At 34.7% G+C, this 12,808-nt stretch overlaps 1 protein-coding gene across 2 annotated transcripts in view; it reads right to left on the bottom strand.

Annotated features, from left to right (window-relative positions):
• ANKRD7 (ankyrin repeat domain 7) overlaps window positions 1–12,808 on the bottom strand; it is a 98,657-nt gene that overhangs the window by 53,676 nt on the left and 32,173 nt on the right. For both annotated transcript variants that reach the window (XR_010112789.1, XR_010112790.1), the window contains exon 7: window positions 10,332–10,384. The gene's annotated coding sequence lies outside the window, so the exon portion shown is untranslated. The remainder of the gene's footprint in view (window positions 1–10,331; window positions 10,385–12,808) is intronic.

The raw sequence follows: 12,808 nt of genomic DNA, 5'->3' as shown, positions 1-12,808 counted from the left end.
GGAAGACAGACACAATCAAATAGAAAAGCATTACATGCTCATGGATAGGAAGAATCAATATCGTGAAAATGGCCATACTGCCCAAGGTAATTTATAGATTCAATGCTATTACCATTAAACTACCATTGACATTCTTCTGAACTGGAAAAAAAGTATTTTAAAATTCATATAGAACCAAAAAAGAGCTCATATAGCCAAGAGAATCCAAAGCAAAAAGAACAAAGCTGCAGGCATCACACTACCTGACTTCACATTATACTACAAGGCTACAGTAACCAAAGCAGCATGGTATCAGTACAAAAACACATTGACCAATGGAACAGAATAGAGAACCCAAAAATAAGAGCACACAGCTGCAACCATCTGATCTTTGACAAACCTGACAAAAACAAGCAATGGGAAAAGGATTTCCTATTTAATAAATGGTGTTGGGAAAACTGGCTAGCCATATGCAAAAAGTTGAAACTGGACCCCTTCCTTACACCTTATACAAAAATTAACTCAAGATTGATTAAAGACTTATATGTAAAACCCAAAATCATAAAAACCCTAGAAGAAAACCTAGGCAATATCATTCAGGACGTAGGCATGGACAAAGACTTCACAACGAAAACGCCAAAAGCAATGGCAACAAAAGCTAAAGTTGACAAATGGAATCTAATTAAACTAAAGAGTTTCTGCATCTCAAAAGAAATTATCATCAGAGTGAACAGACAACTTACAAAATGGAAGAAAACTTTTGCAACCTATCCATCTAAAAAAGGTCTAATATCCAGAGTCTACAAGGAACTTAAATAAATTTACAAGAAAAAAAATCATTAAAAAGTGGGCAAAGGACATGAACAGACACTTCTCAAGAGAAGACATTCACACGGCCAATAATCATATGGAAAACAGCTCAACATCACTGATCATCTGAGAAATGTAAATCAAAACCACAATGAGATACCATCTCATACCAGTCAGAATGGTGATTAGTAAAAAATCAAGAAACAACAAATGCTGGCAAGGATGTATAGAAAAAGGTACACTTTTGCACTGTTGGTGGGAATATAAATTAGTTCAACCATCGTGGAAGATGGAGTGGCGATTCATCAAAGATCTAGAAGCAGAAATATATTTGACCCGGCAATCCCATTACTGGGTATATACCCAAAGGAACATAAATCATTCTATTATAAAGATACATGTATATGTATGTTCATTGCAGCACTCTTCACAATAGCAAAGACATGAAATCAACCCAAATGTCCATCAGTGACAGACCAGATAAAGAAAATGTGGTAAGTATACACCATCAATATTATGCATTCATAAAAAGGAATGAGATCATGGTCCTTTGCAGGGACATGGGTGGAGCTGGAGGCCATTATCCTCAGCAAACTAGCACAGGAATGGAAAACCAAACACTAAATGTTCTCACTTATAAGTGGGAGCTGAACAATGAGAATACGTGGACACATGGTAGGAAACAACACACACTGGGGCCTGTTGGGGGCTGCAGGGAAAGGGAGAACATCAGGAAGAATATCTAATGGAGGCTGGGCTTAATATCTAGGTGATGGGTTGATCTGTGCAGCAAACCACCATGGCACACGTTTACCTAGGTAACAAACCTGCACATCCTGCACCTGTACCCTGGAAATTAAAATAGAAGTTGAAGCAAAGTAAATAAATAAATACATAGTTAAACTCCAGATTAGAAGAATTTATTTGCAAAATGAAAATATGACAAGGGGCTAATATATAGGATATATAAAGAATTCTCATAGCACAATAATGAAAGTAAATACATAAAAACATAAAATATATAAATAGCTCACAAAAGAAAACATATAAACGGCCAATGAGTGGATGAAAAAGTGATCACTACCATTAGTCATCAGGGAAATACAAGTAGAACCACTATTGGAAGCCTCTACAAGAACAAACCTCTACACGAAATAAAACACAAGAACGGCTAAAATTAAAAATATAGACAATACTAACTGATGGTGAGGATGTGGAGCAACTGAAATTTTCATACATGGTTGGTAGGAGTATAAAAAGGTAAAAACACACAGTTTCTTATTTAAAAATCAAAACAGGCTTGAACAGATACGATCATAGCAGTTTATTCATTAAACCTGAAAACTAGAAACTTCTCAGATCTTAATCGGAGAACAGATAAAATGTGGTAAATTCTATAGTGCAATACTATTCAACAAGACAAAGAAAATAAGTATTAACACATACAACATTGATGAATCTCAAAGCACTATGCAGAGTGAAAGTAGCTTTACCCAAAAGAGTAAATACCACAATTCAATTTATGTAAAATCCTAGAAAAGGCAAAACTACTCCAGCCAGAAAAAAAAAATTTTTTTTTGGTGGAGAAGGGGGATTGAATGGGAAAGCAAATGAAGGAATCCTTCTGAGCAAAGTTCTGTATCTTGATAGGGTTTTGAGTTACACAGTTACATGTATTTGTGCGTACTCATCTCATAGTATACTTAAGATTTGGACATTTCGTTTTATATAAATCTCACCTTAAAATATATAAACGTAAATATAAAAGTCTAGTTAATATGTGCTCTTAAATATTTGAGAGAAATTATTTGAGAGGAAATACTGATGTTTGTAACTTACTTTGAAATGCATTAATAGAAAGGACTGATGGGTGGATATAGGGCTGTATAGATGGGTAAGTATGTGATAATGCAATATATAGAATAGAAAAGCCTAGGTAGAGGGTAAATATAAATTCATTCAAATTTTCTTAATGTTCGAAAATTTTTTTCAAAAATAATGAGATAAAAAAGGCACTTACAGAAAATGTGATTTTTACGTGATTTTAAAATGTTTCAGTATGATATTTTAAAGGTGATGGGGATTTGGTCATAAATTTAGAAGAACTTAGGTTTAAGTGCCAACTCAACTACCTTCCATCTGTAATTTTATATGCAAGTTACTTTGCCTTCCTCAGCTGTGGTTTTCTATTCTATAAAATGAAGATACTAACACTTGAGCAACAGAGTTGTAAAGATATTTACCTAGGAGAGAATACTAGCCCTTTGATAACTACAGATTCCTCATCATTCCTCAGTGTTTCTTATAAAATGCCATTCTGGGGAACGCCATGCCCATGGGAAAGATTTTTGTTGTGAGTTAGAATATTTGACCTTGTGGACTTCCAATAATCTCTTTCAACTCTAGGATTTCATGTTTGGACATGTCAGTGAGTCCTAAGTGAATTTCTTACATTTTTATATAGGGTCTCTGCATTTATTTTTCTTAAGATATGGGCATTTCATTGTATATAAATATTACCTTAAAATAAATATGAAACTCTAGTTAACAATATGCATGCTTTAAGTATTCGAATATAAGCACTACTTACCAGGACATTATTGAATTTAATGTTATATACCCATTCCACTTCCTAATGATATGAAATGCTGCACACTGCTTTAAAAATCTGCAGTGAAATTGCAGCAGCCCCAAAAGAACGAAGTAAATATACTTATTAATCTTATACTTAATTTATAAACTTTCTTCTCAAGGCTATTTAAGCTATCAAAGGCACTTTGAGGAAAATATCATTGATAGAATGGAGGAAGCTTAAGCTCTGGAAAATGAATCCACCTATAAATCTCCACAACAAGAAAAAAACTCTAAGATTTATTGGCTGGTAAAAGGAAAAAAAAATGCTATCAGGTCCAAAATGAATGTTTACATATATATATATATATATGTATGTATAGTTTTTTTCATTCACCATAAAAACTTGACTCTGACACAGAAATGATTGCTCAAAACTCCTTTGAATGAGCTTACATGAGAAATACTCACTTCAGGCTTCATCATCATCATGGCTACCATCAATTATAGCTCATTACACTGACTCTAAAGAGAAAGAGCCTGGCTTGGAACACCAATGCAGCTGGGAAACACTGTGAAGATTTGGCATGCAGAACACAGACATAATTTTTGCTGCTTTCTATCAGAAGAGATTTTATAGCAAAAAGTAATGTAATCAATACACTTAACACAGTTGTAAAACAGGTTTAAATTTGAGTTTGCTTGTTTTTGGAATTAAGCCTTTTGGGAAATAATGAAGTACTCGTTTATTGTATGCCTTTTAGAAATTTCTTAAGAATGAAGAGTTTTTATTAGCAAATTAAATGTGTTGGATATAAAGTTTATTATCTTTGAACACAGGAAAATTCTGTTTGGACACATCTTTTAAAATATTACGTTTTGAGGAAATCTGTTTTCCCTGTATCTAAAACAAACTACTTCAAAATGCTGACATTTTGAATTTTACTACAATGTTATATTTTGGGTGTATGTGTGCTGAAAAACTAATGCAATTTTTCCATTTCTCCAGCCTTATTCTTTAAGCTAAGCTCCTCTAATTCATTTGAATTTCTATTCTCATATGTAATGGAACATTTATAGATGAACATATTCAAACAGAATATATCTACAAATAAGCTACATTTGTAGCATTTCTGCTTAATGTGAAGGTTGCCCTCTTAAGAGAGCCTCCCCCAACATTTGTATCTGTAGAGCTAAGAGAAATTGCTATAACACAAAACATCACCAATGCATTTTTACAATGCTGAATGGCTCCTCACAGAAACAAGAAAAAGAAAATTCAGAATATGAAACTTTTAATATGTGTTGTACATATTAAGAATATATGAAAAAAGAAATTTTACTAAGAGTTATCACATCAAGTTCTTCCAGAAAGGTGGTTCTCAACCAGAGGTGATGTTGTGCCCCAAGCAAACATTTGGCACAATCTAGAGACATTTTTGGTTGTCACGACCGGGAGAAAGGGATGCTTACAGGCATACAGTGGGTAGAGAATAAGAATGCTGCTAGACATCCTACAATGCACAGGACAGTTTCCCAAAACAAAGAATTATCCATCCTGAAGTGCCAATAATGTTGCAATTGAGAAACTCTGTTCTAGAGGCAGAAAATAAGTCAAATCACAAAGCCTATTTAATGCATAAAATATCAACAATAAAACAATTGATAAGAGTGGTAATATACATAACAACCTACACATTAAAACTGTGGTGACAGACAGCAATAAACCTTCCCCGCTTCACTTTAATTTTTAGGCTTCCCAGGCTGACACAACAGGGGGTTGAGTCATGTACATAGAAGATGTTAGTGTACCTTCCTTGTAAGGAAGACAGAAAGTCATCTGTGTGGCAGACTGCTTCCTCTGGTTCCATCACCACCAGCAGCACTACAACACTGTTCCAGCAAAAATTTCCCAGGCAATAAGGTGAGAAGTAGTAGAACTGCTGAGAATCAGTCATATAGTTGTAACCTACACTTCTCTGCTAACCTAGGCTCCATTGCTGGATTGACAGGCTATTTTCCCTTTATTTTTGCAGACTACCATTTGTTGCAGCCGTCTCTTTAACCATTATATTGAACTCCGTTGGTGAACAGAGATCAAAGACTTTTTTCCTGGGCTTCATGACCTCTATGTACATGAGGAGATGCAAATGGATATTTGAGTTTGAGGCACCACCCAAGCCCACTTACTAGAAGCATCTAGCCCCCACTATAAATCTTCACACCAGAAGCCACTGAGCCACATCACGGTAAGTTCTGATTTAAAAAACCTCTCCAAGTATTGTTAAATGTCCATGCCTTACAAGTAAGGCTCGAACTGGTGCCTAAGGTAGAAAAATTCGTAGTAGAAATAACCATCACACAGCCTATCTTAATAAGCTTATTGTTGCTAGAGTTTGCTGGTTATTCACATATTGTCCACCTACCATGCCCCAGATACATTTTCAGCCTTTCTCTGTACCCTTTCTCTATTCTTCAAGAGTCTGAACCCTACAGACTCCATCTTGCCAACTGGCTCCCATTTGTACTCAGCCAGTGGGAGGTGGCAGTGATCAGAGGGTAAGGAGAGAACGATGTCTGTGTATTCCTCACTCTCTATCTAAGATGTGTTTTCTGACAGTGCTTTTATCCCTCTGTTACAGCGGTTCCTGTCCTGCACCCGTTGTCCAAGGACTCCAGCTGTCATTGGACTACTAATGGCATCTCAATATTGCTAGTCTCTAAATTATCCAACTTCCTTGCTGGTTTCCTTAATCCTGACATAAGTCTCTAAATTCTATCTTCCTTTATGTCTCGTGTTATCTAAGTTTCATAGTTTCTTTCTGGGACTTTGATTGTTATAATGAATACTCTATATGTTACACATATTTACATGTGTTTTACCACTCTATTCATGTAATAACTTAGTTTCTTCAAGCTGCAATAGTAGGTGAAATTCTCCACAAAAAGCACCTATCAGAAGAGGACCAGTCAGGGAGGCAACTTACCGCCAGCCACCACCAAATATATTACAGTAGCTACAATTCAGTAGTTAAAAGATTAACTTCCATATTATCAAGATTAATAGGGGACATGAATAACAAGATCTCTTATGACTTTCTACAATATAAAACATTCACTAACACCAATAAAATTAAACTAATCTCAGCACTAGATCATTTTGCATGAACAATCATTTCTACTGATGATGTGTCTGTCAGATCACTGCGTTATTTTTAATATATAGTAGGACAGGAAATTTATTAGACAGTTTACAGTGCCAACAAGTTATGCTGATCTCAGCAGTGTTGCCAAGCAAAAAGAAATATTATATGACGGCAGCATTTGTTCTACACACACAAAAAAAATCTAAGCATATTTCTCCCTTATTTAAATTTGTTTATGGAAACCATTTTCTACAGATAAGTGAACAGTAAAAGTGTTCGCAATGTGCTACTTTATTCCTATCCAGAGCAGACAAAATGAGAACCATGTTTTCATAAATAAAAAGCAACAGACCATGTTATTGCCCTCCTCTTTGAGTCCTCTACCCATGAGTGTATGTGCAGTGGGGGAAGGTTCTGCTTCACACTGGACAATGGAACTCAATATTGATGAAATTTGCTGATGGTCAGTTTTTAGATAAAATGTTTCAGCACAGAACACAAAGGCCATGTTTCCTCTAAATACAGCAGGTTTAATTTGATTTGGCTAGTTAATAATAAATATAATGATTGCAAAAGTAAATCAACTAAGAAAAATACCACAGTACAAGGAACTTATGTACTACGTAATTTCCAACCATGTTCTCCCCAGTGAAGAGTTTAGTTAAAATCTTAGTGCACCAGAAGAGTTGCCAAACACCTTTGGTATGGAATTCAAATTTAAAATAATTTAGTATAGCTTGCTTATATAAAAAATATCTGGATACATTATTAAATCACTTGTAAATGCTTCGATAATTCACAGACAGTATAAACTTAGAGGTAAAAGGAAAAAAAGTTGAGGCATGATGAAGGCACCTAACATTTACCTGTATTCCCTACATAAGTCAAATTCATAGTAAATTCTGAAAGACTGTTTGAATAAGTGATTATGTTACTTCCATTGATATAGGAATTTTTTCCCTTATGTGTTAATTAGATGCAAATCTTAGGCAAAACATTTTCCTCACTACCTAGACTTGGCATACACAAATATATTTAAAAGATACCAGTCATCAAGTGGAAATACAGCTGGTGTCCTCCCTACTCTCTATTACAATGCACTGCATTTATGTAAAATAAATAACTCTTTATTAAATGGATTTGGCTACAGTAAATCCTTGAAGAGACTAAAAGGAAAAGCTAAAATAAAATATATGCATTGATGTGTACTTCAGAATTAATAAAAACCATTTTGTGGCTGGGCATGGTGGCTCACACCTGTAATCCCAGAACTTTGGGAGGCTGAGGCAGGCGGATCATAAGGTCAGGAGATCGAGATCATCCTGGCTAACACGGTGAAACCGCATCTCTACTAAACATACAAAAAATCAGCCAAGCATGGTGGCAGACACCTGTAGTCTCAGCTACTCGGGAGGCTGAGGCAGGAGAATGGCGTGAACCCAGGAGGCAGAGCTTGCAGTAAGCTGAGATTGCGCCAGTGCACTCCAGCCTGGGTGACAGAGCGAGACTCTGTCTTAAAAAAAAAAAAAAATTTTGGTAATCTAGATGTAGACTTTAAGAATTTATTTTTAGAGCTGGAAAGCCTAACTTTCCAACTCAAGATACTCATTGAGCATCTACTATGTAGTCAGATTACATATTAATCTGATTAATAGTGCTAGACACTCTTAGGGACACAAAAATATAAAGCATTACCACTCAAAAAGCTGTCCTTACAGAGATAAGATATACTCTCATAAAGTTATTAAATATTTGGTAGTATATGACTATTATATGATAGTACATTGCTGTAAGATGATGTCTTAGTTTAGGTTTTCAACCATGCATTCAAATTCTTGACTCAGTATTTTTTTTTTAAGATACAGAAAATTTTATTGTAATTCAGAGGACCTTGATTAGGCATGGAGATAATAAACAAATTAAGGATATAATTGGAGGAAGTGCCACCTTTACATAATGGCTCTGCAAAGATTATATTCAAATAATTATCCTTCATTTGTAGGCTGATAAAATAATTAAGATAACAAATATGACCCTAAAACTGTTTTAGAAAATTATTACTTTAACAACAGCAAAAATCATCCTATTTACAAACAAAAATAAAAATTATTATTACTCCTAGTACCACCATTTGTTGAGCACTTATTTGGGGCCACTCATTGCATCCATCAGGCAATATATACTTTATTCCATTTAATCCTCACCTCAGTACTATGATTTAAGAGATACTATCCTCATTATACAAATGTGGAGCAGTCCCTCTGTTTTCTTTTGTGGAACCACATCTCCTCTATTGTTTATCCGTATGGCTCAGGTAGGGACTTAGTATTAATAGCAGCAACACAATACACAAACACACACACTTCCCAGAGTACCAAAGCCCTTCCAACATTGTTCATTTCTCCTGAAGTCTGTCTTTACTTTCTGTCTAGTGAAAATAAACCCTCTTTGTGACTGCTTCTGTTTTTCCAAACTCCCACCTTGAAGATTTTATAGTAATATTTTGATCAAACAGGTAATACCTTTACATAAAGAACATTTCGGCCAGGCACGGTGGCTCACATCTGTAATCTCAGCACTTTGGGGAGGCCAAGACAGGCAGATCACCTGAGGTCAGGAGTTTGAGACCAGCCTGATAAACATGGCGAAACGCCGTCTCTACTAAAAATACAAAAATTAGCCAGGAGTGGTGGCACATGCCTGTAATCCCATCTATTCAGGAGGCTGAGGCAGGAGAATCGCTTGAACCCGGGAGGTGGAGGTTGCAGTGAGCCAAGATTGTGCCACTGCACTCCAACCTACGCAACAGAGTGAGACTCTGAGAAAGAAAGAAACAGAGAGAGAGAGAGAGAGAGAGAGAGAGAGAGAGAGAGAGAGAAAGAAAGAAAGAAAGAAAGAAAGAAAGAAAGAAAGAAACAGAGAGAGAGAAAGAAAGAAAGAAAGAAAGAAAGAAAGAAAGAAAAAGAGAAAGAGAAAGGAAGGAAACAAGGAAGGAAGGGAGGAAGGGAGGAAGGGAGGGAGAGAAGGAGGGAGGGAGGGGAGGAAAAGGGAGGAAGGAAGGAAGGAAGGAAGGGCATTTCTACTCTGTCTACTCTGAACACTAACTTTTGAAGTAAAAAAAAAAAAATGTTTTTTTCTGTTTTTAAAAATTTCCTGTAGCTTACATACAACTGCCAGCTATGCCAGCTAGGTATTACTCAAAATTTATATTTATTACTCTTTTGACAATAGCTTGAATTTATATATTGATTTAATTTTTAAATTTTTATTTTCTAATGAACAACAAAAAATAAATAAGGCCCCATTACAGAATGGATTACAAATGTAATATTTAACCTAAATTAATTCTCACAACAGATTATGTCGTCGATAAAAGTGAGCCTCAGATAGGTTTGAAAACTTAACCACAGCTTTAGAGTTCAAAAATGGCAGGGGATGAATCCAAATCCATTTTTTAAAGAGAAAACCTGGCATTGTTTCCACCACTCATTTGTTCAGAGTTCGGGCTTTTATCCTATTGAGCTAGGGAGATGAAGCCTGAGAGCCAGACCCAGGTAGTTACGGCAAAGCAGGCAGGTGGCTTTCGCCATAGGGTTGTGTGCTGGCAGGCCCCATAAAAGGATGAGAACAAAATATAAAGATATTCAGAGCCAGTATAACCTAGCGGTTCTTAGGAAAGAATAAACTCAATAGCTTTGAATATGTATGAGAGTTTATAGTCTTACAGCTAGGAAAAATAACACAAAAGGCTCCAGACTTTTCTTTTTTTAAAACTGATATAGAGGTATTCAATACCCGAAAACAATAGGAAATGATTAGTCTCACCTTGGGTTGTTGGTTCCTCAGGCTTAGAATAGTCCCCAAGAATAAGCTTCAAACTGTGAAAGGGAGGGGAACAAGAAAACATTTGGTGCCTGAGGTATAAAACAGTAGTCAAAGTTGACAGAGTCAAGAAGGTTGGTATTTCCAAATAATATAAGTTTTATTAGAAAATGAAGTTATGTATCATTCATATACTGAATACTTATATTAGATTTTTCTACACAGCTGAATAATGTGAAAGAAAATTAGAAAAATTAACATTTTACATGCATTAGAATTCACTAAATTTTAGTTAAAACTTCCAGTACAGATTCGAGAGTAAAAGTGTATTCTTATACAATGTATAAATTATAACATATTCAAAAAGATGTAACATTACGTTATGAAATCTATGGCATATTTTCATATTTTCCCTCAAAACTAGCAAAATTCCCAGTGTTAATTTTAGAAAAAAATTGTGTATTCTTTTAATTAATCAATACTTATAAATATAAACCATGATGAGTACTATGTAAACTAAATTTTAAATTAATTTGAAAAATACAACTGTATTTCCTGATATGAGCATGAATTATCAGTTTGTGAAACTCAGATGCCACCTATTGTTTGGAAAAATAAATACAACTTTTTTTGAGTTCTATTTTTGCTAACTTACATGTCTCTGGAAAAATATGAATATTGTACCCATAAAAAGTCTGGGCTCTCCAACCATATAGAATAGTTAATTTTCAAGGCCATACGCATATAAAGTAAAGTGCCCCTAAATTTATCTTAGGTTGGAAGAAATAAACTATCCTTAAGTACCCATATCTTCAGAGGAGCAGGTTTTAGCCTAGTAACTTTTTTCATATGTATATAATTTTTAATTAAAATTTTTTACATTAAATTATTGTTAATTTGCATTCAGTTATAAAAAAATACAGAGAAATCCCATTTACTCTTTACCCTGGTTTCACCCATGCAAAATGACTAAAATATCATCATTGACATAGTCAAGATATAGAACATTTTTGTAATCACAAGGATCCCATATGTTGCCTTTTTGTAGCCATCCCTACATCCTTCCTGCCCTGCACTACTTCCTTAACCCTTTGCAACCACTAATCTGTTCTCCATTTCTATAATTTTGTCATTTCAAGAATGTTCTATAGATGGAATCATACAATATAAGAACCTTTGGGTCTTGCTTTTTTCATTAAGTGTAAGTCTCTGGAAATTTACACAGGTCATGGTATGTACCAACAGTTTGTTCTGCTTTATTGCTAAGTAGTATTGTATGATATGGATGTACCACATCCATCTAGGTCATCTGACAACCTAGATGTCCATAAAGGGGTGTAGTAGTATTGTATGATATGGATGTACCACAGTTAAACAAACTTAGGAAAGGATCACAGTTAAACTGTGGCACATCCATATCATACAATACTGCTCCTCCCCTTTAAGGACATTTAGGTTGTTTCTAGATTGTGGATATTACAAATAAAGCTGTTATGAACATTGGTGTACAGTTTTAATTTCCATTTCCCTAATGGCTAATGATGTTGAACATCTTTTCATCTGCTTATTTGCCATATATATATCCTCCTTGGTGATGTGTCTTTTCATTGATTTTGTCCTTTTACTAATTGATTGTTCTTTAAGTTTTGAGTGTCCTCAATATAATTTACATACTAGTCTTTTATCAGATATGTAATTTGCAAATATTTTCTCCTTTAATAGATTGTAGCTTGAATTTTTATTCCCTATAACGACGTCTTTCACATAGCAAAAATTTCCAATTTTAATGCAGTCTAATTCACTGAATTTTCCTTTAATGGACCAGGCCTCTGGTGTCAGGTCTAAGATCTCTTGCTTAGCCCAAACCTAAAGATTTTCTCTATGATTTTTTTTTCTAAAAGTTTTACATTTTTATGCTTTATATTTAATTCCATGATCCATTTCTAGTTTATTTGCATACAAAGTGAGACTTAGCTCAAAGTTCATTTTTTGGCCTATGGATGTATGATAGCTCCAGCTCTCTGTTTGTAATCTGTCCTCTATTGAATTGCTTTTCTGTCTTCGTCAAAATTCAAGCATATTTGCATAGGTCTATTTCTGGGTTCTCTCTTCTGTTTCATTAATTTATGTATCTATCCCTCCACGAATACTACTACACAGACTTGCTTACTAGAGCCATATAATGTCTTTGAATCAGGTAGAATGATTCCTTCCACTTTATTCTTTTTTCAAAATTGTTTTAGCTATTCTAGTTCTTTTGCCTTTCCATATAAATTTTAGAATAATCTTGTCTATATCTACAAAATATCTTGCTGGGATATTGATGAGATTGCATTAAACCTACATATCTACTTGAAAAGAATTGTCATCTTCACCATGCTGAGTCTTCCAATCTACAAACACATTATGTCTCTCCATTTATTGAGATGCTGTGTTCCTCTCATCAGCATTTTGTAGTTTTCAGCATATAAGTCCTGTAC

This window comes from Pan paniscus, chromosome 6 (assembly GCF_029289425.2).
Source record: "Pan paniscus chromosome 6, NHGRI_mPanPan1-v2.0_pri, whole genome shotgun sequence".
NCBI lineage: Eukaryota > Metazoa > Chordata > Mammalia > Primates > Hominidae > Pan > Pan paniscus.
This window is presented reverse-complemented; position numbering and strand designations above follow the sequence as displayed.